The sequence below is a fragment of the Felis catus genome, chromosome F2, assembly GCF_018350175.1.
Source record: "Felis catus isolate Fca126 chromosome F2, F.catus_Fca126_mat1.0, whole genome shotgun sequence".
NCBI lineage: Eukaryota > Metazoa > Chordata > Mammalia > Carnivora > Felidae > Felis > Felis catus.
Window position 1 is genome coordinate 48,647,273 of NC_058385.1, and position 26,617 is coordinate 48,673,889.

General features: G+C 46.1%; 1 long non-coding RNA gene across 1 annotated transcript in view; it reads left to right on the top strand.

Annotated features, from left to right (window-relative positions):
* The window catches only part of LOC111558593, a 76,402-nt gene that overhangs the window by 17,655 nt on the left and 32,130 nt on the right, over positions 1-26,617 (top strand). Inside the window, exons 2-4 of the long non-coding RNA XR_002739674.2 lie at positions 4,296-4,409; positions 15,748-15,831; positions 22,827-23,004. This is a non-coding gene — a long non-coding RNA (uncharacterized LOC111558593). The remainder of the gene's footprint in view (positions 1-4,295; positions 4,410-15,747; positions 15,832-22,826; positions 23,005-26,617) is intronic.

Consider the following 26,617-nt stretch of genomic DNA (forward strand, 5'->3'; position numbering starts at 1 on the left):
CGGACCGCTTCCTTCCTTTACTTCCCACAGAACAGGGCTGCATGTTGGGCTGATTATGCTCAGAGCACACGCCTCCCTTGCGGCCAGGAAGAGGCTGATCTTTGCTGCTCCTCAGAGTTGCCCCTGCACTGTTCTGCTCACAGCCCTGCTGAGTCACCACCCTTTCCTCCCAGCTGCTGCCACCAGACCACATGGCTTCTTTCTCAATTCAAGCCGAAAGAGAAGAGCACGTTATGCAAACTAGATGCCAGCACAAGACTGCAACCCCTTTGGCCCCCTCCCACCAAAAAAGCACACAGAGGGCTTCTTATGTAATTTAGGAATTGGCCAACACCGTGCTTGCCTCAGCAACACATATACTGAAAAAAAAAAAGGGGGGATTGACCAACACAGCATGTTGTAATTGCGCCTGTGTGAGAAAGAGATGGAGGGAGAAAGCAGGTTGGGGGCTAGTTCACTGCTGAAAGGGCTGCCCCCCAATTGACCTGGTCAATACGGCTCAGAGAAAATCACCGAGTGTGTAAGTTGAAGAGATCATAACATTACAAGCTCTTTTGCTATAATGCTGCTATCTACCATTATAGTGATATATAATAACATTAGTAACACTGATGTCTTTACTATATGCCATACCTCGTGCTAATTCCATTATGTGCAGTGTGTATATAGTTTAATACAAGTAAAGCCTTTAACATAGTATCTGACACAGGGGCGCCTCGATGGCTCAGTTGGTTGAGCATATAACTTGGGCTGAGGTCATGATCTCACAGTTTGTGGGTTCGAGCCCAACGTTGGGTTTCTGCTGTCAGAGCAAAGCCTGCTTTGGATCCTCTGCCCCCATCTCTCTCTCTGCCCCTCCCCAGCACACATGCATGCTCTCTCTCTCTCTCTCTCTCTCTCAAAAATAAACATTAAACAATTTTTTAACATAGTATCTGACACAAAGTAAGTGCTCAATGAATGCCAAGTATAGCAATAATATTATCTTACTTATCCTTAAAACCAACCCCAAATCGTTGCTATGCCTTTGATCTTCCATCAGTCATTTCTTCAGGAAATGTGTACTGAGCAGTACTACGTATCAAGCACTACGGCCCTGGGGACACATAGAAGAAAAAGCCCATGCGCTTCCAGACATGGGTTCCAGTTTAGCTCAACCACTCTTTCTGGGTGACGTTGGGTGTCCTCCTTAAGCTTTCTGAGCTTAAATTAGTTCAACTGTTCAATGAGTACAATAATTTCTATGTCATAGGTTGTTGATAGGATTAGAAATCCCATCCAAAGAGTTGAACCCAACACATCACTCATACGAGGAGAAGCTCCTAATACAATTTTAGCATCATTTAATAGAGAATTTTTATACATTATTCTCGAAAGAGAATACTAAGAATCCCTTTTCAAGCTCATGAAGTAATTAGTAGAACCTGGGAGTTGAACCCTCGTCTACCCATAGGCCACGCTATCAGCCAACGCAATTCAAAGTTTGAAATCAGGATTTCTCTGAGACACACTGGTGTACCTAGATTCCACATCTCCCCTGGACAGATGAGGTACCAATATGCATGGAAAGGAGATTTTTTAAAAATTGAGGAATCCAGGAGCACCTGGATGGCTCAGTCGGTGGAGTGTCCGATTCGGCTCAGGTCATGATCTCAAGTCTGTGAGTTCGAGCCCCGCGTCAGGCTCTGCGCTGACAGCTCAGAGCCTGGAGCCTGCTTCAGATTCTGTATCTCTCTCTCTCTCTCCCCCTCCCCTGCTCATGCTCTGCCTCTGTCTCTCAAAAATAAATAAATGTTTAAAAAAAATTTTTTTTTAAAATTGAGGAATCCAACTCAAGCATAAAATCGAATCCTGTAGAAATCCTCAGATACTTGGCATGACATGAAGTTAAATACAGCAGCAGCCCTGTCGATGGAAAAATCAATAGCTGTGTAGCCAAACAAACCTCAATAAATGCTCCTTAAAAGAAATTTTGTTGTTGATTACTATTCCGAGATAACATTTTTGGAAATTTTGAACAGAATGAGTTTGTAAGGATAAAACCCTTGCTCCCACCCAACCCTCCAGCCCCTTCCCTTATCTCGTACTCTAAGAACATTAAAGTCTTTGAATCCGAATGACTTGCAGTCCCAAAAAAGAGACTAAAATCAAAACTGCCTTGGGGAAAAGCAGTAACTTTCTGACCTCTTTGTACTCACTCTTCAGGGAACTTTTAATGTCTCTTAGTTTTTTTATTTTTCTTCTTGTTATGGTCTTATATATGAAATATTCCATCTGTGAATTCATTTTCTGGATTCATTCCCTAGAGTTTTATGTATGAGAAAGTTTAGAGCAATGTTTGTCAGACATTTTTTTGTTCCAATCCACAAATAAATTTTACGTTATAGCCTAAATGCACATATATGTACATATGTATCTAAAACAAAAGTTTCATGAAATGGTACCATACTGTAATGTGTGCACTATGATTTTTATAATTTTATGCTATCTTACATATAAAAAAAGTGAACCAGAGGTCCAGGGGGAGTAGGGAAGGGATTACTAGGCTGAGCACGGGACACTTGCAGGGCACTGAGACTATTCTGTGTGATATGGTAATGTTGGGCACATGACATAATGCATTGTCAAAACCAACAGAATGAATGACACAAATAGCGAACCCCAGCACATACGATGGACTTTAGTTAATAATCCTGTATCAATGTTGGTTCATCAGTTAAAGCATATGTACCTTCTGTGCCGTTTTCATATTAACCGAAAACTGCTCTAAAGGATGAAGTCTACTAAAAAAATTTTTTTTAAGTAAAATAAAAATAAAAAGTTGCTTGTAGCTTCTAAAATTGATTTCACTATGCACTAATGGCTCACTCTCCACAATTTGAAAACTTGTGGTCTAGAGAGAGTGCTCAGGCCTTCTAACGAGCTCTATCAGTCCACGGAGCCTGGCCTTAGACAAACCACATGATACTGTGTCTCACCTTTCTGAAGAATGGGGCGTCTGATCAGATAAATGCCAAGATTCTTGTTGCATCCACACAACTCCTGAAACAGAATGCTACGGGCACCAGTGACAGTCACAACAGAATTTATTGCAATGAGAGGCAAGGCCAACCGATCGGGACCGACACTCTTGACCAGAGTGCGGTCTCCAACAGCGGGGGTACAGAGTTTTTATAGCCGACCACATTGTCTTATCATCACCTGGGGACAGAACAAAGAAATAGTTCCCAGATGGGGGTGGAAACAGTTCAGATATGCCCTTGCCCCAATCCAATCAAACACTAAACCAGTTGATTTTCCTTAAACTTTTGTTCCCTTGATTGATAGGACAAGGCTGTTATCTCTTAATCTACAGTGTTAACACAAAGCTGTTATTTCTTAAGGCTACAGGTTAGCCCTACACTACAATTTAACCCTTAATATTCTTCCCAGCTCCAAAATAGTATAAGTAGAAATTCTCATTTTAAACTGTCTTGGAATGAAAAAAAAGTTCATTAAGCAAAAGTTGTAAATTATATATATATATACATATATATATACACATATATATATAATTATGTAAGTTATATATAGTTATAAAATAATTTATAATATAACTTATATAAGCTATGTAAATGTATATAATTATGTAAATATATATGTGTATATATATATATATATATATATATATATATACACACACGCATATATAAATGCTGTTTAGGCCAACTGTATTTTTACAGACATCTCATGGGCACTCTTATCTCTCCTATTTAAAATAAATAAGATGATGGGGCACCTGGATGGCCCAGTCGGTTAAGCGGCCGACTTCAGCTCAGGTCATGATCTCACACTCCATGAGTTTGAGCCCCGCATTGGGCTTTGTGCCGACAGCTCAGAGCCTGGAGCCTGCTTCAGATTTTGTGTCTCCCTCTCTCTCTCTGCCCCTCCTCTGCCCACACTCTGTCTCTCTCTCAAAAAAATAAAATAAAATAAAAAAGATGAAAGGTAATGGTTTCTGAGCAAAATATATAATTACATTTGTCTCTGGGTTCCTAATTCACATCCCTGTGGGTGAAGCAAAGAACATTTGGGAATGATGCAAATGGTACCTCCTTCTCCCCTACTGCCATGGTCTGGCAAGACTCACCTGAACTCAGTTCTCATTGGCTCCATTTGATGTCTGCCAAGAGCTTGCCATAGGCCAGACCCCATGCTAGGAATAAGCCCCATGCTGTCCCACCTCCTGTAAGTTGGGTCAGGACATGGAAATTAGGTTACCTCATCTCAGATCTTTCTTGCTTTCCTTACCCTAGGACCACCTTGGGAAAGACAGCAAACTGGGAAGAATGCATGTAGGCTCTGGCCCAGGCAGACCTGGGGTGAATCCCAGTGTTCAGTGCTGCTTCTCAGCGGCTGATGAACCCCAGGTAAGCTATCTAACCACTCCTCTCAAAGTGAAAATGGGGTAATAAAATCCCATCTCCTAGGACTTTCTGAGAATGAAACAGGGAATGGAGCTGACATCCTGGTCCTGCACCATACTGCAAAGCAGATGTCCTTGGAACACCTTCCCCATTTTTCATATTTGCTCTGCACCCTCTGCGCCTCACCCACACTTTCTGCAACCAGCAATGTTACAGACCCATCCCAAACACCCAGTGCTTCCCCTACCTATTTGATTTATTTGCCTTATTTTCTAAGAACGGGTGACCCTAAGTGAGTGTGGAACAAATCACCTTGTATGTTTCCCCTTCTGTGCCAAGAAGTCCTTGTACAAGAACCCAACTGACACTGAACTTCCCATCTAGGGGGAAAAGTCATCACTATGAGATGGCAGCTCTCTGGGAGGTGCTGTCCTAGTCTTCCAACTTGGTTTTAGTGGCGCTGCTTTGAGGTTGATTGCATGACTAATAATAATGATAGCAAACAAGTTATTATTTAATGAAAGTCTCTAGTAGCTGGGCATGTGTTAAACAGTGTATACAAATACCTCTATGCCTCACAACCGTCTTGAAAGGCTAGGCTTTTCCTTTTACAGATGAAGACATTGAGTCTCAGATTCGTTTATTCATTCAGGGAAAAATTTTTTTTTTTTCAACGTTTATTTATTTTTTGGGACAGAGAGAGACAGAGCATGAACGGGGGAGGGGCAGAGAGAGAGGGAGACACAGAATCGGAAACAGGCTCCAGGCTCCGAGCCATCAGCCCAGAGCCTGACCCGGGGCTCGAACTCACAGAGTGCGAGATCGTGACCTGGCTGAAGTCGGACGCTTAACCGACTGCGCCACCCAGGCGCCCCTCAGGGAAAATTTTTTAATGAATGCTTACTATGTGCCAAACATGAGATTAGACGCTGGGGATAGAAAGCTGAGTAACATGTAGTCCTTGCTCTTGGGAAACTTATGGTCTGGTGGAGGGTCTGGTGGATCAAGACAATTGCTGTCCTGGAGTTCACCCAGGGAAGGTCGGAAAACACAGAAGATGGCACCTGACCAGACTGGGTTGGCAGGGAAGGTAAAGAAGGTATAGAAGCCTAAGTCTTTTCTTAAGCCTAGTTGATCTGAAGTCTCTCCCCTCTTTCACCCCCTTTCCCCCTGCCCTTGTTGGCCCCCACCAATAGAATAAACCTAGAACAATATCTCAAAGTCCCATAAGGACTTTTCTGTACCTTGGGCTAGCAAATGCAAGTGCTCAGGGACCATGCACATCTTAACGGGAGTCCCCCAGAGAGAAAGTGTGCTAAAACTAGGAGGACCAGATAGTTTATGCCCAAACCAAGACACTTTTGAGAATGAAAGGGACCCTATTAACAATTATTAGGATAACAGGTATAAACTAGGTGGCAACCTGGAACACAGGCTTAGGTTAAATACAACCTAAAGGAATACTTATAATGAAGAGATACAAGTCTATCTTTGGCTGGATGGTTGATTAGTGGGGAGGATACTTGGGGATACTAGATGTCCCTTGAGCCTTTCCACTAAGCAATGACATGGGCCTGAGTGTTGGGTCTATTTCTCTGAGCTCGGGGAGGCCCTGCCTGACAGTGGGTGTGGGGTAGGGAGTGATTGCCTTAGCAACAATCATAGAAGCTCCTCAGGAATAGTTACCAGGGTGAGAGCACCAGCCAGGGGAATACCCGAGAAAGAGCAGCCCCCAGCAGGGAGAGCCTCCCTCGCCGCCACCACAACTGGTAATTGGAATCCAGCAATCACTCTGATTGGCGGTAGTGAGCCAAAGCCACGTCGGCCCTCACTGATGCATGGCTGGGCTGAAGAAAGAGCTCATTGAATAGTTCGTGGAAAAGAGTGGTGCCCAAGAGGCCGGGACTGGAGAATGTGGCCGCCTCAAGCACAGCGCTTGGCAGGACATCAGGGCTGAAAGGTACAGCAAAGGCCGCCCAGAATCGGTGCTTGGGGCAGGGTTTTGCATCACAAACTGGCCATGGCAGGACCAGAAGGGATCTCACGGGCCTGGTCTGTGTGTTTGTGATTCACCGCTGCTGAATGTGTCCAAGGGTGTTTGAGCTGCAGCTTGGCCTTGGTGTGAAAGAGAAAACCCAGACCTGGGTGAGCAGGAGAGGCAAGGCCATGCCCCCAGGGCTTTGTCAGCAGCATCTTGCTTCTAGTTTCCTAGAAGCTCCCTGCCCAACCTGGAGCCAGAGACCTGGGCGGCCAGATAACTTGGATCTAATCCTCAGATCTAATCTGGCTCCATAGCCTCCCAGCTGGGTGAATGAGGTCACAGTGATAACGCGTGATTTACTGTGTGCTCGGCGCTGCTCTAATCACTTTGTGTCTCTTTTCCCACTCTTCGCAGCTACTCTAGGTACTATTACTGTCCCCATTTTACAGATGAGGACACTGAGGCACGGGACACTTAGGGACTCTGCTTAAGGTCAGGGCCAGATGGTGATGGAATCAGGAGTTGAACCTAGCCACGTGACTCAAGCAACGGCGTGTTGGGCCACAGTCTTCTATGCTGGCTCAGGAGTTGTAAAATGGGGAGGAATGTGATGCCTCCTCCCTAGGGTGTTGTGATATTCGAGTGGGGTAATCCGTTTACAGCACGGGGCGGTGTGAGCCACTGTTGGTGCGATTTGTCACAGCCCCTCTGAGGCCTTGTCGCTCTGTTTCTTCTCAGTCTCCTTCGGATGACTTTCTGATTGAACTTCACGAGAGTTGGAGCTTCTGGGGTTTGGACACGTTGTCTGTTTGGCATGTGTGGAGGGGCCGGGCAGCAAAGATCAAAACCCTGTGGATAAGTGGGGATTTTTTACTCACCTAAACAGTGTTCCAGGAATCCTTCAAGGATTGAAGGTTATGTTTAGTCCTCTGCACCGAAGTTTAGAGGTTCTTCTGTAACTTTGTTTAACTGCTAAAAAAAAAAAAAAAAGAATCTCCATAGCGATAACAACAACCCTCCTGTTTTGTTTTTGCTTTTGTTTTTTGTGGCTCCCATGCACACACAGAAAAACAAAGAAAAGCGATCAACTGAAACTACTTGTATCCAAGGCTCCCATATATAAGGGAAGCAAAGCTTTTCCCTCCGGGGGCAGGGGCAGATATATAGAGGCAGGGGTGGAGGTGGGCTTCCCACCATCCTGGTGCCTCTCTCCAATTCCAAAGCTGAGGTAAGACTGAGTGGCCCGAGAGAAGCCCCAGGGAAACTCCAGGTCTTGCTTCCCTGCATACCAAAGAGATTCTTGGTCTCCTCTTGAGGTAGGCAGCCCCTCCGTGCAGCCCAGCCCTTTTGTTTTTCTTAAATGTTTATTATTTTTGAGAGAGACAGAGACAGAATGCGAGTGGGTTAGGGGCAGAGAGAGAGGGAGACACAGAATCCGAAGCAGGCTCCAGGCCCCGAGCTGTCAGCACAGAGCCCGACGCGGGGCTCGAACTCACGAGCTGTGAGATCATGACCCGAGCTGAAGTCTGTCGCTCAACCGACTGAGCCACCCAGGCCCCCCAAGCCCAGCCCTTTGGTGCGGAGAAGTTCCTGCTCGCTCTCCTCATAAAGAAGGAACGTAGGAGCTTGTAGATGGGGAGACGCTGGGGTTCTTTTTTCGATTTTGGATTCCTTTTCCAGTCCTCTGGGGCTCATATGCCCCATCGTCTGGTCAGTAAGGAGCTGCACTCCAGGACACTCAGGTGCTGGGACCAGTGGGCCGCTTCTGAGATCACCCCAAGAGACCTGCAGAGATTTGGCGGGCTTGAGGATTAAGGACACGAAAAGAGTCCACAAGCCAGTGACTCAAGACTTCTCCAGCCGTCCCGGGACCGCTCTGGTTGCTAGAGGATACTGTGCAAGCTTGGAAGCTGTGGCTGGGTTTGCCTTTCCAATCATCTCTACTTCCATTTTTATGCTCTGCAGGGGATGGATGGTGCTGGTTTGCCTTCCTCCAGAAACGTCCACGGAGGGGAACAAAGGAGAAGGAGCTAGGAAAGACGAGGGGAGAGGGAGAGGAAGAGAAAAACCCATAGCCAAGATTGTCTTAGGAGATTTTTCAGGGAAGGTTAGTCTACAGCCGCCCCCCACCCCATCACGAGTTTTGTTTTTAGAGCAGATAACATATCTGTGTATGTATAATTACAGGCCCACTTAGAAATGCCACAGGGAATTTTGTGTCTTCCTAGATCCCCCCCTTTCCCTTTCACTCAACAGAAAGCTTCGTTTGGGCTGCACAAAGCAACAGAGGAGTACTGCTGAGTCCTTATGGCCACGTTACCTCCGACTTTCATGAAGCCGGGAGGATGGAACTCCATACTGCCTGGTGGGAGGAAGGACCTCAGGGGGCCTTTGGGCCCCAAAGGCAGCAGCCCCTCGGGAACTCCGAGAGGGTCTGGGTCGCCTGAAACTGGCCTGTCTTAAAAGCTTGCCCTCAGCAAAGAAAGGCTGGATTTGGCTAAGAGATAAGCAGGGGCACGTTTGACCCTTTTGTGTCCTTCATTTGATATTAATATAACTAGACAAGGAGGGAGGAGGCTGACCTCAAAGAGATAAAGACTGTTTTCCTATGAGTTAAAGGACCCAAGATCTCTTTGTTTTGTTTCTGTCTGGAAGACTCGAGCTCATTCCAGTCCTGTGAAAGGTCGTCAAATACCCAGCCGGCCGGCCCCGTTGTAGTAACTGTCTCTGTGAACTCACTTCAGAGGACACCATTCTGCTTAATATTGGCCAAAGGCACCTGGGTTTGTTGTTGTTTGTTTTGTTTTGCAAGAGTGGGTATGATGAACAGTTGAGAGTCTGGTTACCCTGGTGCCAAAGACAAATCCTAGTACCTCCTGCTTCTGGCTCAATTGTCCCCAGCCCTCGAGAGTAATTCAGTTAGAACACAGAGAACAGAGAGGGACTGACTTCCCCCTTCCCGTGGGTGGGTTCCATTAGAGTCTTTTTTTTTTTCCCCCAGATCAGCCAATAGCAGAGCCTGGCATCTAGGACCCTGCCACGCTGTCCTCACTCCCACCCTCCCTTCCCCCCTGGTTCAAATGACTTCACAAAACAGCAACAGTTAGCTGCCTGGGGCAAATGGTGCCCTACAATCTGGACAGCTGGAACAGTTTGTCACGAGCCGGTTTGTAATTTTATTTGTGAAATGTGTTTGTTTGTAATTTTAGATGTACCTGCACCCACCCGGATTTCGGCACTTAGTAATTATCCCACTCCTAAAACCTGGAGTCCGGGGAGGAAGGAGGGAGCAGGGCTAGGGATTCAGAAGAGCAGCTGCAGGGCCTGGCTGTGCTAGCCTATGCTGGCTAATAATAGCTCCCAGTTATCTCACCCCAGCTCTGCCAGGTATGCAAGGGCTCCTTTATCTCCTGTAATCCTCCCAACAGCCCTGGAAGGTGCAGGCGATCCCCATCGTGATGAGACGGAAACTAAAGCTCTAAGAGAGGGAGCGATCGGCCTAAACTCACACAGCCAGTGACCGAGAGCAGGTTGAGCTGTCCCGAATCGGCACTTTTCGGCATCAGGCTGCACGGCTGCTTCAAGCTGATGAATTTAACAAGAGTGGGTGCCAGAAAGGCCAAGTTGAGCCAGGAAGGGAACCATTGCCAAGATGCCAAATGCAAAGGGGTTTGAAACCTGAGAACTGGCAGTTTACCACTGGGAAAACACAGGGCGGGTGGAGGTGTTTCTGGGACACCGGGCAGGGACGCAAACAGCAGCCGCCTCACGCCTGTTTGGAAGCACCCTTGGCCACTCCCTGATACTCATTTGGGAATCGCAGGAGTGTAGAGAGCCACAGATGGGTGGTTTTTTTTTTGTTTTGTTTTGTTTTGTTTTTTACAATTTATCTTAATGTAATCTTGCAGGGAAAGGCTGGTGGCAAAACATAACGAAGCCGATGTTGCTGAAGTCAGATGCAAGTATAAACTGGTCTTCTTCCGAGAGATTTTGAATGGAATGAGTGCCCCTCGCCTGGGTACCTCCCAATACCCATTCCCAAGAAGCCCCAGTGAGGCTTCTTTATCCTTCTCCACCTCCGCTTCCTATTCCCACCCCACTGGCTGCGGGTGTCTCTGTGTGATAGTGAGGGCGGCCACTCCGGTGAGTGCCAACATCAAAGCATGTTGCCACGTTATCTTCTCGCTCACCACGCGTCCCGACGTGCTGCTTGGTGGACCCGGGGTCATGCTCTCCATCTGTCTCTCTTTGATAGGTACATTTCTCTTCCATCACTGTGTGTTCCGTGGTTGATGAATCCAGAGCGTGACATGTATTTCTAAGAGAAGGCTTACCCTACGCCAGGCACTGTTCTCAGCCCGATACACGTATTAACTGTTCATCCTCACAAAATAGCATGAGGTGGGCAGTGCCATTGTCTCCACTTTACAGGTGATAATAGTTGAGGCCCAGAGAGGTTAAGCTCCTTGCCCATGTCACACAGCTGGCGAGTAGCAGAACCAGGGTAGGGATCTGGGCCTCCTGACTCTGGTGCTCACATTCTTAGCTGCTCAGCCATAGTGCTTTTGGTCTGAGCCAGGTGTTCATTCATGCATCTCTTCCTGGGCGTTCCATGGTTGGGCCGCTGCCGCCATATCTGGCTCTTGGCTGCAACGCTGAAATTCTATCAGATTCCCAGGTGAATGCCATGCTATTTTGGGCAGTCAAGGAAAATATCACATAGTGCTGTCAATGCCCTCCGCAGGGCGGCTCTGAAGGATTCATCTTCCTCTGGGACAAACTCTTCTCCTCTTTGGATCTGGGCACTGTGACTCAGTTTCTAATGTTATTGAATATGATGCTGGACAAACTGGAAGCATCACTACCTATTTGTAGAACATGCAATCAGCCATCTGGGAAAGGCACAGAGTAGAAAATCATAACAGGAGCAATGTCTGGGGTCATTCGTGGGAACATGCCAATTCCAGAACTTAAGAGGCACCTTGGAAGGAATGAGGATAATAATAGCTAATGCTTATTAAGCCCTCACAACGTGCCATCCCTAGTCAAAGCACATTCCAGGAAGTATCTCATTTAATCCTCACCGCAGCCTTCTGATGTAGATCCTATTATTATCCCCCTTTGGCAGATGAAAAAAATGAGACTTAGAGAATTGATTTGCCAAGATCACAGGGCTCATAAACAGGAGATCCAGGATTCAAAAGCAGCCAATGGCTTCAAAGACTGATCTCAAACATGGCGCTACAACTGATGCTATTTTCTTAACCGCAGCTCTATTTTGGGGAGATGGGGATTTTCAACCATCTCATCATCAGCTACATTGCCTGCCAGCCTTGAATGAATGAGGCCCCAGAAACAAAATGAAACGAAAGGCTGCCCTGAAATAATGTGAAGTTCCCAGTTGGGGAACAGGGTTGGGAGGGGAGAAGTTGGGATAGGATATCCCCAGGTGGGCACTGGAAAGGAATCAGAAGAGTCTTTCTCAGTCAACATCCAAGGAAGCAGGGGACATGGGGAGGGACAACCCAGGGTCTTTCCCTTGACCCTCTGAGTTCTGGTCATCCTTCCCCACCCGCCTTGACCCCACTGGGTGCTCATTCCTGTCACCTGTTGCTGTTGGTTGCTTGCCCCCATTTCTGAGGTGCTGACTGGAAGGAATCATGTCTCCCAGCTAACAACAGAATTTTCATTTTAGCATTCAAAAGGCTGGACGTCACCACTTTGGTGACTACTAGTTGTAACATTGCTACATTCTTTTGAACGGAGTTTAAAATTTTCTCCACAAATCATATATCTGATCAGGGATTAATATCCAGGATATATAAGGAACCTCTACAACTCAACAAGAAAAACACCTGATTAAAACATGAGGCAAGGACTAGGGGCACCTGGGTGTCTCAGTTGGTTGGTGTCCAACTTCGGCTCAGGTCACCATCTCATGGTTCATGAGTTCAAGCCCTGTGTTGGGCTCTGTGCTGATGGCTCACAGCCTGGAGCCTCCTTCGGATCCTGTGTCTCCCTCTCTCTCTGCCCCTCCCCTGCTCGTTCTCTCTCTCCCTCTCTCTCAATAATAAATAAACCTTAAAAAAATTTTTAAACAAAACAAAACAGGAGGCAAGGACTTGAACAGGAATTTCTCCAGAGAAGGTATACAAATGGCCAACAAGCACATGGAAAGCGGCTCAACGTCTCTAGTCTTCAGGGAAATGCAAATCAAAACTACACAACCCATTAGGATGGCCCTCACCAAAACAAAATGAACCAAAACAAAACAAAGTGTTGGTAAGGTTGTGGAGAAAGTGGGACCCTTGTACATTGTTTGTGGGAACGTAAACTGGGGGAGCTGCCGTAGAAAACAGTTTGGCGGGTCCTCTAAAAGTTAAACATAGAGTTACCAGATGATACAGCAATTCCACCTCTGAGTATATACCCAAAAGAATTAAAAGCAAGGCCTCAAAAGGTACACCATTGTCCGTAGCAGCATTATTCACAATAGCTAAAAGGTGGCAACAACCGAAATGTCTATCGATGGGTGACAAGAGGAACAAAGTGTGGTATAGCCACACGATGAAATTCGGCCATAAAAAGGAATGATGGTCTGGTACCTGCTGCAACGTGGATGAACATTAAAAACATCATGGGGGCGCCTGGGTGGCGCAGTCGGTTAAGCGTCCGACTTCAGCCAGGTCACGATCTCGCGGTCCGGGAGTTCGAGCCCCGCGTCGGGCTCTGGGCTGATGGCTCGAAGCCTGGAGCCTGTTTCCGATTCTGTGTCTCCCTCTCTCTCTGCCCCTCCCCCGTTCATGCTCTGTCTCTCTCTGTCCCAAAAATAAATAAACGTTGAAAAAAAAAAAAATAAAAACATCATGCTCCGTAAAATAAGCCAAACACAAAAGGACAGATTTTGTATGGTTGTACTTGTATGAGGCACCTCGAATAGGCAAATTCATAGAAAGAGAAAGTAGAATGGAGGTTAGCAGGAACTGGAGGGAAGGGGGTAAATGAGAAATTTGGGGGGGGGGGCAAAGTCTCTGTTTCGAATAACGCACAAGTTGTGAAAATGGGTAGTGGTTATGCAACATCGTAAATGTACTCAATGCCATTGAACTCTACTCATGAAATGGATAAAGTGGTAAATTATGTTATGTATATTTTACCGGAGGTCAAAACAAAACAAAACAAAAATCACACAAAAAAAATGTAATGCAAAAAGTCCTGTGGGGTTTAATCATCCAGCAGTTTATAATGCCATTAGCATTCACCTCACCTACCCTGCAGAGAGGAGTACCATGTGAAAACTACACTTGGCTCTCTAACTGGAGCTAAAAACACCCCTACTCTACTCCTTGGATTTCCCCCAAAGCGAATCTGTCCACACGTGGTTGCTATTGGACCCTACCTGTTGCTACAGTATCACCATGCTGTTACCAAGAAATGTGACATGTCCTGACTTTCAGAGCATTCACATAGTGCATAAAACCACTCTGTGCCTTGGTATAAGGCCACATCTCTTTCAAGTACTTAATCATTAAAAAAAAAAAAAAAAAAAGTAAGCTAAAGATTTATCTGGCTACAATTTAAACTCCAGTCATTGTTTAGTCAGGGACAGAGCCAATTGTAGTGTTTAAACTTCATTATTATTTAGACAGGGACAGAGCCAAGTTTGCAGAATTCTGGAAGGCAAGCTTAACCTTAGAGTACCTTAGCAGTTGTTCTCTGTGGCCGGTCCCGAGGATTTAATTTGAAGCAAACTGTTCATCCTTTTACAACCCAAGGTTTTTTTCTGTGTATTGGAAATAGAAAGACGAAGAGAAAAGTACAGCATAGGGAATACAGTCAATAATATTGTAATAATGTTGTGTGATGGGGGCACCTGGCTGGCTCAGTCAATAGAGCACGTGACTTTCGACCTCAGGGTTTAAGTTTGAGCTGCACATTGGGTATAGAGATTACGTAAAATCTTTAAAAAATATATAATGTTGTATGGTGACAGACGGTAACCACACTTATCATGATGAGCATTGATAAAATTGTGAAATCACTATGTTGTACACCTGAAACTAATATAACATTGTATGTCAACTATACTTCAATAATAAAAAAAAAAAAATTGGGGGGGGGCAGGCGGATGGGTGGCCCAGTCGGTTGAGCATCTGACTTCAGCTCAAGTCATGATCTCACCTTTCGTGAGTTTGAGCCCCACGTTGGGCTCTGTGCCGACAGCTCCAAACCTGGGGCCTGCTTCAGATTCTGTGTCTCCCTCGCTCTCTGCCCCTCCCCTGCTCATGCTCTGTCTCTCTTTCTCTCTCTCTCAAAAATAAATAAACACTTTAAAAAAGTGTAAAAAAAATGTAGAAATAGTGCTAATAGAGTGAAGTCAGTGTTCATAGGCATGTGTCCAAAGTATTGTGGGGTGAAAAGTCATGGTTGGGGGCAAGGAAAGGGGCCAACATGGGTCACAGAGAAGATAGCATTTGAGCCAAATCCTGATGGAAGAATGGAGCTTTCTGGGGTGACAAAACAGGAAGAGGGGCTTCAGGGTGAAGGAACGGCATAGGTGAAGTCATAGAGCGTGGCAGGATGGGCCATTCGGAAAACTCCCAGCAGCCACGTGTGGGTAGAGCAGGGTGAGTGGGAGAGTTTGAAGAAATTTAGAGGTTATCATATGCTCAGTGGGCAACTGCAAAGGACATTCAGCATGGAGGGGAGCTGGAGGGGCACGATCCGGTTTTCATTTCCAAAAAGAAATTAAAAAAAAAAATTTTTTTTTAACGTTTATTTATTTTTGAGACAGGGAGAGACAGAGCATGAACAGGGGAGGGTCAGAGAGAGGGAGACACAGAATATGAAGCAGGCTCCAGGCTCTGAGCTGTCAGCACAGAGCCCGACGCGGGGCTCCAACTCCCGGACCGCAAGATCATGACCTGAGCCGAAGTCGGCCGCCTAACCGCCCCCCAAAAAGAAGTTTAAAGTTTGGTGGATGGATTTGAGGGTTTAGACGCTTGGCACACGGAAGCCAGTTGGAGGCCTGTCAGAGTTGTGAAGTGAGAGGTAAAGAAAGGCCAAATTTAAGAGCGAGTTCAGAGGTAGCAGAGGCAAGATAATAACGCTAACTATTTTACTAGAGGGAGGTCCAAACTGAGGCCACATTTCTTTGCATCTTGGACTTATGTTACATTCAGGTGAGTCCCACAGGGCTCCTGTGGGAGCCCCAGCCTGGCATAGGAATTGGGTCTGTAACTGCTGCTTCCCCTCCTTCCTCATCTCACCCTTGCCCAACCTCCCTGAATCATTTGAAGACCTGGTTTTTATTTGCTGATTTTAACGTATTCGATTTTATTTTTTGACTGCGTTTCACAGATGCTTCAAAACCCAAGAAAGTGTAAGAGGACGGTGAAGTGTTCCTCTCACCTGTCCTCCATCCACTCGATTCTACCACGAAAGGTAACCACTGTTTCTAGCTTCTTATGTATCCTTCCAGAGATAGTTTTCAATGTATATCCAAGAAAAGAGGATGATACATTCTTCCTTTCCTCCTTTTATTTCCTTTCCTTCTTGGGGATCCTTCTTAGGATAAGTTTAGGAATCCTAAGAGACCTCATTCAGTCTTAAGGAGTCAGTCCTGGTTACCATTATGTCCACTGATAAGCCTTTCTCCTCTTCAGCACCTAAAGGTATAAGGGCCCCAAAGCAGAAAGGCATCCAGCAGGACGAGGCCTTATCTCATCAGCAGGCCCCGTCCATGCCTGGGCCTCCTGCAGTAATTGAGGTATGCATGCTGGCCAGCACCAGGCATTCCAGGCGAGACCCTGAACACGCTGGAAAGAGCAGACATCCTGAGGCCTCCAGTCTCAGGCTGCGGAGAGAGAAGCCCCGTGTTATGCTTAGACACGACTGCTCCACAGACAAGGGGACCCACGTTTTCAGTGACCATTAGCCATTTTTCCCTGGGCCCACCCGTGAGATTAAGCAGCGAGACCACAGGGGATCAGCTCGGCACTGCTCCCAGGGTCAGCTTTCCAAAATGGAGCCCCACTCTGACCCTGAGCCTGCAGAGGGGCACTGCTGGCTGCTCTTTCCTGCCAGCTGGCCTCAGCTCAGGCCACCTCGGTCTGCACCCCGAGGCCACCTCGGTCCGGACCCCAAGGCCCGCAGGGATATTACATTAACTTTGAAAGTAAAAGAAGAGCCTATCGGTCTTCCTGTTTCCTTCCAGAAAGTTCTTGCAGGTTGGAAACCTGTGTGCCTTTGAGAGGAGCACCACCTCCCTTCACACACAAAAGCAGCTGAGCCCTGAGGTCTTAGGGACAGGGAGAGGTATTTGATTTCAGATGGTTCTTTTCAGTGTGTTAGGTGGGTAAATTTGTAATAATAAAGGAGGGGGACTGAGTTTGGGGAGGGCCTGGGAGATGAAATCAGTCCTGAACATGTTGAGTTTCTCCCTGTGATCTCTCAGCCTCCTATTATAAACACAAATCCTGGTTTTAATGAGGTTTCAAATCTGCCCATTATCGAATTTTCTCAAGTCTGTACCTTTCATGGTTAACTTTAAGCTCCTCCTGGATTTTCTTAACTTAAGCCAGTCATATTCTGGAATTTATGTATACAGGCTGTGCAAAACAAAAACCAAAAAACAGGGGCGCCTGGGTGGCTCAGTTGGTTAAGCGTCTGACTTCGTCTCGGGTCATGATCTCATGGTTCGTGAGGTTGAGCCCCGCGTCGGGCTCTGTGCTGATGGCTCAGAGCCTGGAGCCTGCTTTGGATACTGTGTCTCCCTTTCTCTCTGCCCCTCTCCCACTTGCGCTCTGTCTCCTTCCATCACAAAAATAAATATTTAAAAAAATTAAAAACCACAACAAAAAAAACCTCCCCCAAACTACACCGTATGATGCTCATGGGATACAACTTGAACCCACCAAATCCAATTATAATAGTGTTTAGTAACCTCACACAGATATTTCAATGCCAATGAAACATGGCACAGGGCAGCTGTGCCAGAGGCTATCATGCCATGTATATAACTAGCATTCCATACCTCTGCTCCAGTGTTAATAATAGCTAATACTTATAAGTACTTACTAGGTGCCAAACATTGGTCTAATCATTTTACATGCTCTATCCCTATGAGGAAGCTATTACTACCATTGCTGTTTCTACTCTGATTGTATTTTCTACAACACACAGATGACAAACCTGAGGCCCCTAGAGGTTAAGTAACTTGGTTTTCATCAGTTACTCTGTTAGGATATCAGTTTGGCTGCTAGCAGGGCCCAAAGTAACAATGGCTTAGACAAGACAGAACTTTACTTCTCTCTCACGTTGGTGTCATGGTGAGCGGCCCACGGCTGAGGACGCAGCTCGACCTTGTCGAGGTGGCAGGCTTCTTTCACGTCACCCTGCCTTCCTGAGGGGCTATGCGATTCGCCTTTGTCAACGATGGAGCGACGTCTCTTAGGTTTTCCAGCTGAGGAAGAAAGGAAATGGAGGGTCCAGCCGCCACTTCGAGGGCGGCACCTGGAAGTTGTGTTCAGATCCCAGTGGCCGGATCCCCGGGCTGGGATCTGGATCCCAGTTGTGTTCAGATCCCAGTGGTCACCTGGGACTACGCCTCGTTGCAAAGCAGGCTAGGAAATGTGGTATTTATTCTTGAAGGCCACATGTCCAGTTAAAATTTAGGGAAGAAGGGGAGAACGGATACTGGAGAACACATAGTGACGTATGTATAACTGCACTCCTGATGCCTCTCTTTTTTCTCATCCCTGTAAAAACAACTTTGTCTGAACCTCCCAAGACACTTGAGACAAGTTTTACAAAACCAATTTTAAGAGAGTATTAATTCAACGGAGCATTCCTGGTGTGGCTCTTTCAGCTGTGCAGAATGCCACAGCAGTGAGGAAATTGTTTGTTTCAGAGCAGGAGATGCCAATGCAATGACAGACACTTTTTTAAGGCATGTAGCTGGTGCCTGTTAAATTTACATTTCCTGACATTCATAATGGCCCGGTAGCCACTGGACGTGAGCAGAGAGTTAGTTAATACTCGGGCCTTCATTTTCATAGTGTGTTTAACAATGCAGAGTGCTTTTAAATAATTATTTCATCTAATCTTAACAATAACCCTATGAGATCGGTAGGGACATCTTGGCAACATAAGAACATCCTAAACGTCATTCTCACAAGACAAAGGCCTACTCTTCCTACTTGAGAACATGGGTACTCCCTAGTAAGTAGAAAGCACACTTACATTATTTTATTAATTTATTAATTTATTATTTATTTATTTGGTGGAGGTACTGGGGATCAAACCCAGGTCCTCAGACAATTAAATTTTATTATTTTCAACAAATATTCACTGAGCCCCTCCTATGGGCCAGGGTGCTGTGAGATGTTGGGGAGCCACAGATGAACAAGACACAGGTGCTTCTCTCAAAGAATTCCACCTGTCAGGGGAAAGATGAGAACACTACCGTCTATCATCCGATGCTAAGGGTACCGTAACGGATGGTTTCGGGGAAAGCAGGGTGGGGAAGAGAAGGATTCAAAGAATTGGAGGGGATGCTTTTGTTGAGTCCTGAAGCATAAGTAGGGTTCCGCCTGGCAGGGAAGTGCAGGGAGGACATTCTAGAGAGTGGTCACAGCATGTGTGGGGGACAGAGGCACAGACTACCTGATTTCTACAGAGAGTGGAGAGAAGTGGGTGGCTAGAGCGTGGAAAAGGGAGGAGGGACACATTTGATTAGGCAGATGGAGGAGGGCCTTGTTTGCCCTACTGCTGGGTCCGGATTAGTCCTGCCATTCAGAGAGGTAAAGAATAGATCTAGTGGGCTGGAAATCCAGACTCCCGTGGCTTGCTGCGTTGGGGAAGTTATTTAACCATCACCTGTAAAATGGAGGTGATACTCATACTTATGGGTTAGTTTTGAGTATTAATAAGCTCGTGTGTGTAAAGTGCTGAACACACAGTAAGTGTTGAGTAACTGTTAACTTTCCTCCAGCTAATATTTCTTTAACTTTTTGGAATCAGACTTCCTGGAGAATGGATGAATCATCTCCCTACACACAATATTTTGGGTATAATTTAATGGAGTTCACAGATCCTCTTAAATTAGATTCCAAGATAAAAATCCTGACATTTTAGAAAAGATGATTTTTTTTTCTTTTTTTCTTTATTTCTTGTTTTGTTTCTTTCTGGGTTTTTTTTTGGTTTTTTTTTGTTTTTTTTTTTTGTTTTTTTTGTTGTTTTTTTTTGGAGGGAAGCACTGGATACTAGAGAGAGGAACAATCTGTAGTTTTCAAATCTGACTGCCTACTGTAATCAGTTGTGGAAATTTTTAGAAATACCAGTGCTCCAACTTCACCCCCTCAGACATTCTGATTTAATTAGTCTATGTGAGCCTGGGCATCGGGATTTTTTAAATCTTCTAGGTGATTCTAATGTGTAGCCAGCTTTGAGAACCACCGAGTCAGGCTACTGTTGGTCAGGTGAAAAAAGGATATCAGTCTCGGAGGAGGAACAGAGAAAAAGAAGGAAGATTTCAGAAACATTTTGGAGATAGACTCTACAAGGCTGGGTGACCAATTAGATGTAGTGAGAGAGGAGGGTGTGAGATTATTCCATTAATGCAGACAGAAGGGGAAGAAGTGTTTGTCTTTTTTTATTGCTTATTGCCTTTTCTTTAATACAAAGGAGATGGGCATGAGCCAGAAAAAAAAAATAGTTCATTCAACAAATATGTACTGTATATACATTTATCAAGTGCGAACAGTGGGTCTCAGTTTTGCTTTGGATGTCTCCAGTATGGCTGCAGGACATGGAAATGTCACATAGGCAGCTGCAAATACCAGTTTAAGCTGCCATCAGCCATCAGTTCATGACCATGTGATTGTGGAAGCATATGGGTGAGATCATCCAGGAGAGGGCAGAGAAGGAGACCAGACCACCAGTTGTGGAACTCAGAGGGTTCTGGACCCCAAGGCCACACTGAGGGAGAGGAAAGCATTTGTGTGGAATGGGGAAGGAGGCGAGAGTTTCCAGAAGGAAGGGGTGATCATTGTGTGAAACGCAGCACTGACACTGCAGAGCCAAGGGCCTCGAGGGGCAGGCCCTGTGTTTGATAGTTAGGAGGTGGCCGTGGCTTTGGAGACAGTGGCAGGGACAGAAGCCAAATTCCAGGGGGTGCAGACGAGAAAGAAAGTGAGGAAGCATGGCCATTGGTGTAGGAAGTTTGGGGTAAGAGCAATGAAAGCAGTAGCTGCGGGGGAGGAAGGGCGGAGGAACAGAGCTTTATTTTAGGTTGGAGTGGCATTATTGTAGTCTGAGGGGAAGGAGCCAGGCTAGAGGAAGCCATCAAAAATGCAGACGAGGGAGGAGACCGCTGTGGAGCCAGGACTCAGCTCGGGAGTCCCAGGGCCCACAAACACTGGGTGAAGAATTCATTGTTCTTGGAGAGGAGTAGGGATGCTTATTTCTTCGAGGTGAAAGTGCGCAAGTTTCCAGAATGGTACAGGCCTTCTGTCTGAGAAGCCGTCCATGGTCATCGCTGAATCCCAATGTGGCTTCCTCCCTTGTCCCCTTTCCAGGCCCAATTCCCAGAACTCAGTCTGTTTCTTTCTCCCCTCAAATGCTGCCACCACTCCAGGACATGAGGCTGGCTGGACAGAGAGAGAGCTGTAATATCTGGGGTTTCTGCCCTCTTCACTTTCCCAGGAGAAAAGCACTTGGAGTTGACAGTTGATCACCATGCGTGAAGAACCTAGATGTGGTTATACTTACGGATTCTCACAGTGTTCTTCCCCCACTTTGGCTGGGTCTACTTTTCCTTTCCCAGGGGGTGTTCTTCTCTGCTCTCTGGGTCTCTCATACTGCACCTTGCTTCCAGTTATGTGGCTTGCCCACTGATTCCCCTGCTCATCCTGACTCTACATGTTGGATGCCCAGGGCTCTGTCCTCTGCTGCTTCTCCTCCCCAATTACACTCTCTCCCCGGGCTACCTCCTCCTGTCCTGTCACTTAAAAAAAATTTTTTTTTCAACGTTTATTTATTTTGGGGACAGAGAGAGACAGAGCATGAACGGGGGAGGGGCAGAGAGAGAGGGACACACAGGATCGGAAACAGGCTCCAGGCTCTGAGCCATCAGCCCAGAGCCCGACGCGGGGCTCGAACTCCCGGACCGCGAGATCGTGACCTGGCTGAAGTCGGACGCTTAACCGACTGCGCCACCCAGGCGCCCCTGTCCTGTCACTTTAAATTGCATCCCAGGCCTGACCAGTTGCCCCAACACCAGAACTCACCACCTCATGACTGACATTACTACATGCCCACAACATGCCCACCACAGAACTCTGGATTTTTCCCCCTCTATCTGCTCCTTCTCTTGTTGTCTACTCTCAACATATGTCGGTGGCATCATTTCTTCAGTTGCTTAACCGAAACCCCAAAGCCATCCTTGATTCTCCTCTTTCCTTCATCCCCCAAGTGCAATCCGTTACCAAGTCCTGTGGGCTCTACTTCCGAAATATGCTGAAATCTGTCCACTTCGTCCATCTCCAGTCTAGACCGACGCTGCTCACAGTGTGATGTGCAGACCAGCAGCGTCAGCACCACCTGGGAGCTGGTTAGAAACGCGGAAATCCTAAGAGTCCTCTCCAGAACTGGAAACTCTGGGGATGGGATCTTCCAGAGGATTCTGATGCCCTAAAGTTTGGGAAAGTTTGGGAAGCACTACTGTGGTCCAAGCCTTCATGGTCTTCGGTCCAAGCCGCTCCAACGACCTCCAGCTGATCTCCATCTTTGCTCCCTTGCCTCACTATTATCTGCTGTCCTCCTAGCAGCCAGCGATTGTTCTTAAAAACAATGGAATCAGATTATGTCACACACATACACACACTCCCATCCCCCCACACAGGTTTAAGACCTCCTAGCTCCCCACTGAGCATGGTGGAGTCCAGGTTCTTTCCTGCTCCTCAGAGCCCTGAGGCGGGCGCTGGCTACATCCCTCACAGGACCTCCCTTCTCCTTTCCCTGGGCTCCAGGTAAACCAGCCTCTGCCTTTAGCAGATGTGCTCAGCCTCTCCCCGACTTGGGACCTTGGCACTGACTGCTCTTCTGTCTGCAGTGCCCGTCCCCTGAACCACACCGGCTGGTTCCCTCACGTCATTTGCTTCTGAGTGTCACTGGCACCTCTTTTAGAGAGGCCTTCACCAACTCACGCACCCAAAGTAGCCTCTCTTCGCCAAATGACAAGGTTCTAAGGCTCTGCACAGTATTTGTTATTATCAATGTTTTCCTTGTTTATTTATTGCCCAATATAATAATGTAAGTTTTATGAGGCCAGGAGCCTGGTTTGTCTTGTGCACTGCTGTTTCCGAGGGCCTGGTGCATAATAGATGTTCAATAAATGTTTGTCGAATTAATGAGCTTTACTTCTTCCTTACTCATAGGCCTGTGGTTGCTATCGGTGAACCGATGTCTGCTCGGATGCCCAATGGCTTCTCGCATGTGGCTGCATTCCTCTCTGTGTCTCATCTCTGTGAGCCCTGGGTCTGTGTGATAGCGCGGTCCCTGAAGAGCATGTCTCGAAAGGAGGCTGGGACGTGAGAAGACATAACCCGCAAGGAGGTAAGAGTGCGAGAGAACATTAGTAGGCTACCTTCGTGGAATTTCGGGGAGGGAATCTGGGAGTTGGTGCCCAAAGGCCTCTGTTTTTGTTGTGTGGTTGCTGAGTAGTAGGTAAAGTTGCCTCGTTTCTAGGAACACGGACTTTGTGGTCAATGAAGCCTGTGTTCAAGCCCTGGCACTGCCATTTATTGCTCTGCGACCCTGAGTAAGCTACTTCCACGCCCTCTGCCTCAGTTTCCCCATTTGTGAATTGGAGACAGTAATAGTACCTACAACAACAGGACTGTTGAGAGGCGTATATGAGATGCCTGTAATAGCCTAGGCTGGTAATTACCTAGGTGGTAAGCCACCGCATAAGCATTAGCTATTAGTATTGTTGTTGTTTATATTGAGAGAGAAAAGTATGAGTAGTACTTGAGGACTCAAAAAAGAAAAAAAAAGAGAGAAAAGAAAAGAAAAAGGAGGAAAGAAAGGAAAGAAGGGCAAAAAAAAAAAAAAAGCAGGGGTGGGGTGGGAGTATAGCCATACCCAAATTAAGAAAAATGCAAGCCAGAGGCCCCTGGGTGGCTCAGTTGGTTAAACATCTGACTCTCAATCTTGGCTCAGGTCATGATCTCACGGTTGTGGGATCGAGTCCTGTGTCCGGCTCCGTGCCGACAGTGCGGAGCCTGCTTAGGATTCTCTCTCTCTCCCTCTCTCTCTGCCCCTCCCCCACTCTTGCTCACCCTCAAAATAAATAAATAAGCTTTCAAAAAGGAAAAAGAAAAATGCAAGCTAGAGTTACACTGAGATGTCTGTCATTCATCACCTTCCCAATTGGCAAAGCTTAGAAAGTCAGCTAACAGTGTCGGTGGAGATATGAGGAAGCTGGTGGAAGGATGAAATGGTACAACCACCTTCCCGGAGAGAACATTGGCAATAGTTCACAGTTTCACATGAACATCCCCATGGGCTCAGCTAATCCACTTCCAGGAATTTATGCTACAGATATCCGGGCGCTCGTGGAAAATGATGTCTGTAAAGGTTATTCCTTATGGCCCTGTTTGAGTGTCAAAACACTGGAAGCAGCCTCTATGTCTACGAGCAGGGAGTTGGTTAAACACATCATGGTGCATTATATAATGTAACCAATAAAATGAGAAAGCTCCTCTATGCACTCATTTGGAACACCCTCCAGAATAGATTAGCCGCTAAAAGCAAGGTGCAAGGTCCGATGTATAGTTGGATATAGCAAAAAGCAGGCAGCGGCGGGGGAGGGGGGAATGTACATATTTATGTGTTCTTTTGTATAACCAGAACTCTGAAAGGACAGAGTAGTAAAAAAAAAATTTTATTGTACACTCTTTTGTATCTCTTGAATTCTGAACCATGTGAATGCTCTATCTGTTGAAAAGATGTCATTTTGATTTTTAAAAACTTAATTGTTAGCATTAAGGCTCAATGCTTCTTGTCAGCTGATGACTAGTTCTAGGAATGGTGACTCTCTTTTAAGGTGAATCTGCCTTAATGTCAGAGGGAAGATCATTGATAACAAAGGTACTAAATATCCAGACATTCTTTGGGTTCTGTGCTTGATGGTCTAATAGTTGGCTTGCAAGGGAGATGCCCACAGGCAGATAATAAATGAGATAATAAACTGTGCCTGTGGGCATGTATATCAGCTTGCAGAGAATGTTCTGAATTTCTCCTAAGTTTTTGAAAACAAATTTTTCCCTCTTGCATTTTTTTTTTTCCTAGTATTAAAAACAAATAGCATGTATCTGGAAGTTTTAGAGCATTAGGGTTTTAAATGTGCTCTTTTGGAAAGAAACAAGAAAAAAAAGGGGAATATACTTTTCTTTACATTTCTTCTGCGTTCCTTTTAGCTAGTGACTGTATGCAAGAAACTAAAGCTTAAAGGAAGGTGAAGCCAGCCTTCCAAAGGGTGCTGCCTTTCCATTTGGAGAGTTTACCTATCGTTTACCTATTCTTTTAAGTTTATTTATTTATTTTTGAGAGAGAGAGCAGTCAGAGAGAGGGAGAGAGAGAATCCCAAGCAGACTCCTCACTGTCAGCGTGGAGCCCAGCTCAGGGCTTGAACCCACGAACCGCGAGATCATGACCTGAGCCAAAGTCTCAGCCACCCAGGCACCCCTTATCTATTTTTAATTTAAAAAACTTAAAACAATTTTTTAAATGTTTATTTTTGAGAGAGAGAGACAGAGACACAGAGCACGAGTGGGGGAGGGGTAGAGAGAGAGGGAGACACAGAATCCAAAATCCAAAGCAGGCTCCAGGCTCTGAGCTGTCAGCACAGAGCTCGAGGCAGGGCTTGAGCCCACAAACCGTGAGATCATGACTTGAGCCGAAGTCAGACACAACGGACTGAGCCACCCAGGTGTCCCTATTTTTTTATTTTGAAAGATTTTATTTTTAAGTAATCTCTACAACCAACATGGGACTTGAACCTACAACGCCTGAGATCAAGAGTTGCATGCTCTACCGACTAAGTGAGAAGATACCTCAAGCCCTGTATGTTCTTTTCCTTGCCTCTGACTTCTTTCTAACCCCTTCACTCCCAGGAAGCCTGGTTGTTGGGCATCTACTACCAAGGCCTCAGGGAATATACATGGGTGTTGACATTAATTAGTTGATTATTTAATTCCATAAACATTGGCTGGTTTCCTACTATGTATCTGGCACCCTATCAGGAGCTAGAAACTAAGGCGTAAGAAATGTTTCTGATGGTTTTACCAGATAGCTCACAGTCGTTTGGGAAAACAGAATTATAATACTGTGTGAGAAGCACAGGCGTGATCTACACGCACCAGAAAGGGCCACCTAACCCAGTTTTGGAGGGAGAAGGGTATTAAGGAGGCGTTCCTGGGGAAGTGAGGTCTGAGAGGCGTCTTGAAGGATACGTGGAAGTCGGGATGAGGGGAGAAGGCTCTGGACCGTGAGGGGGACAAGTCAGGCTTGAGACTGGAGGTGAGGACTAGACTGAGGAAGAGCCTTCCACGGTGATGGCATTGGTAGTTGCACAAGAGCAGAAGCTTGAAAGTGTGTGTATGTGTGTGTGCATGTGTGTATTCCCTCAGTTTAATTAGGGCATGATGACGTACTCAGCAGGATGTGGCAACAGATGAGGCACTAGAGGGTTTCAGGAAGGAGGAAATAACCAGTAATGTCAAATGCAATAGAGGGCCATCCACTGAAAAGTAGTAGGTCACAGGTGACCTTTTCAAAGAAGTATCTCATGAGCCATAAGGCCCTGAGCCAGGTTCTGGCACATTGAAGAATGAAAGAGAGAATGTAGGGCTTAGATAATAGTTAACATTTATTGACCACGTTCTGTATGACAAGGTTCTGTGTTGATGCATTAATTCTACAACAACCTAAAAAGCAGGTATTATCCGTGGCCTTATTTTACAGAGGAGGAAACTGAAGCGCTAGAAAGTTAAACAAAAGATCCTACAGTTAGAGATGGCAGAACTGGGAGCTAAAGTTTCCAGAATCCAAACTTTTGACCACTAGAAAGCTGGAGTTCCAGAAATGTGGCAGTTGCTGGAGAGCGACATGAGGCCACGGTTATTAATTTTCATTAGTTTTTAAGGCTGCTGGGGATCGGAGAACA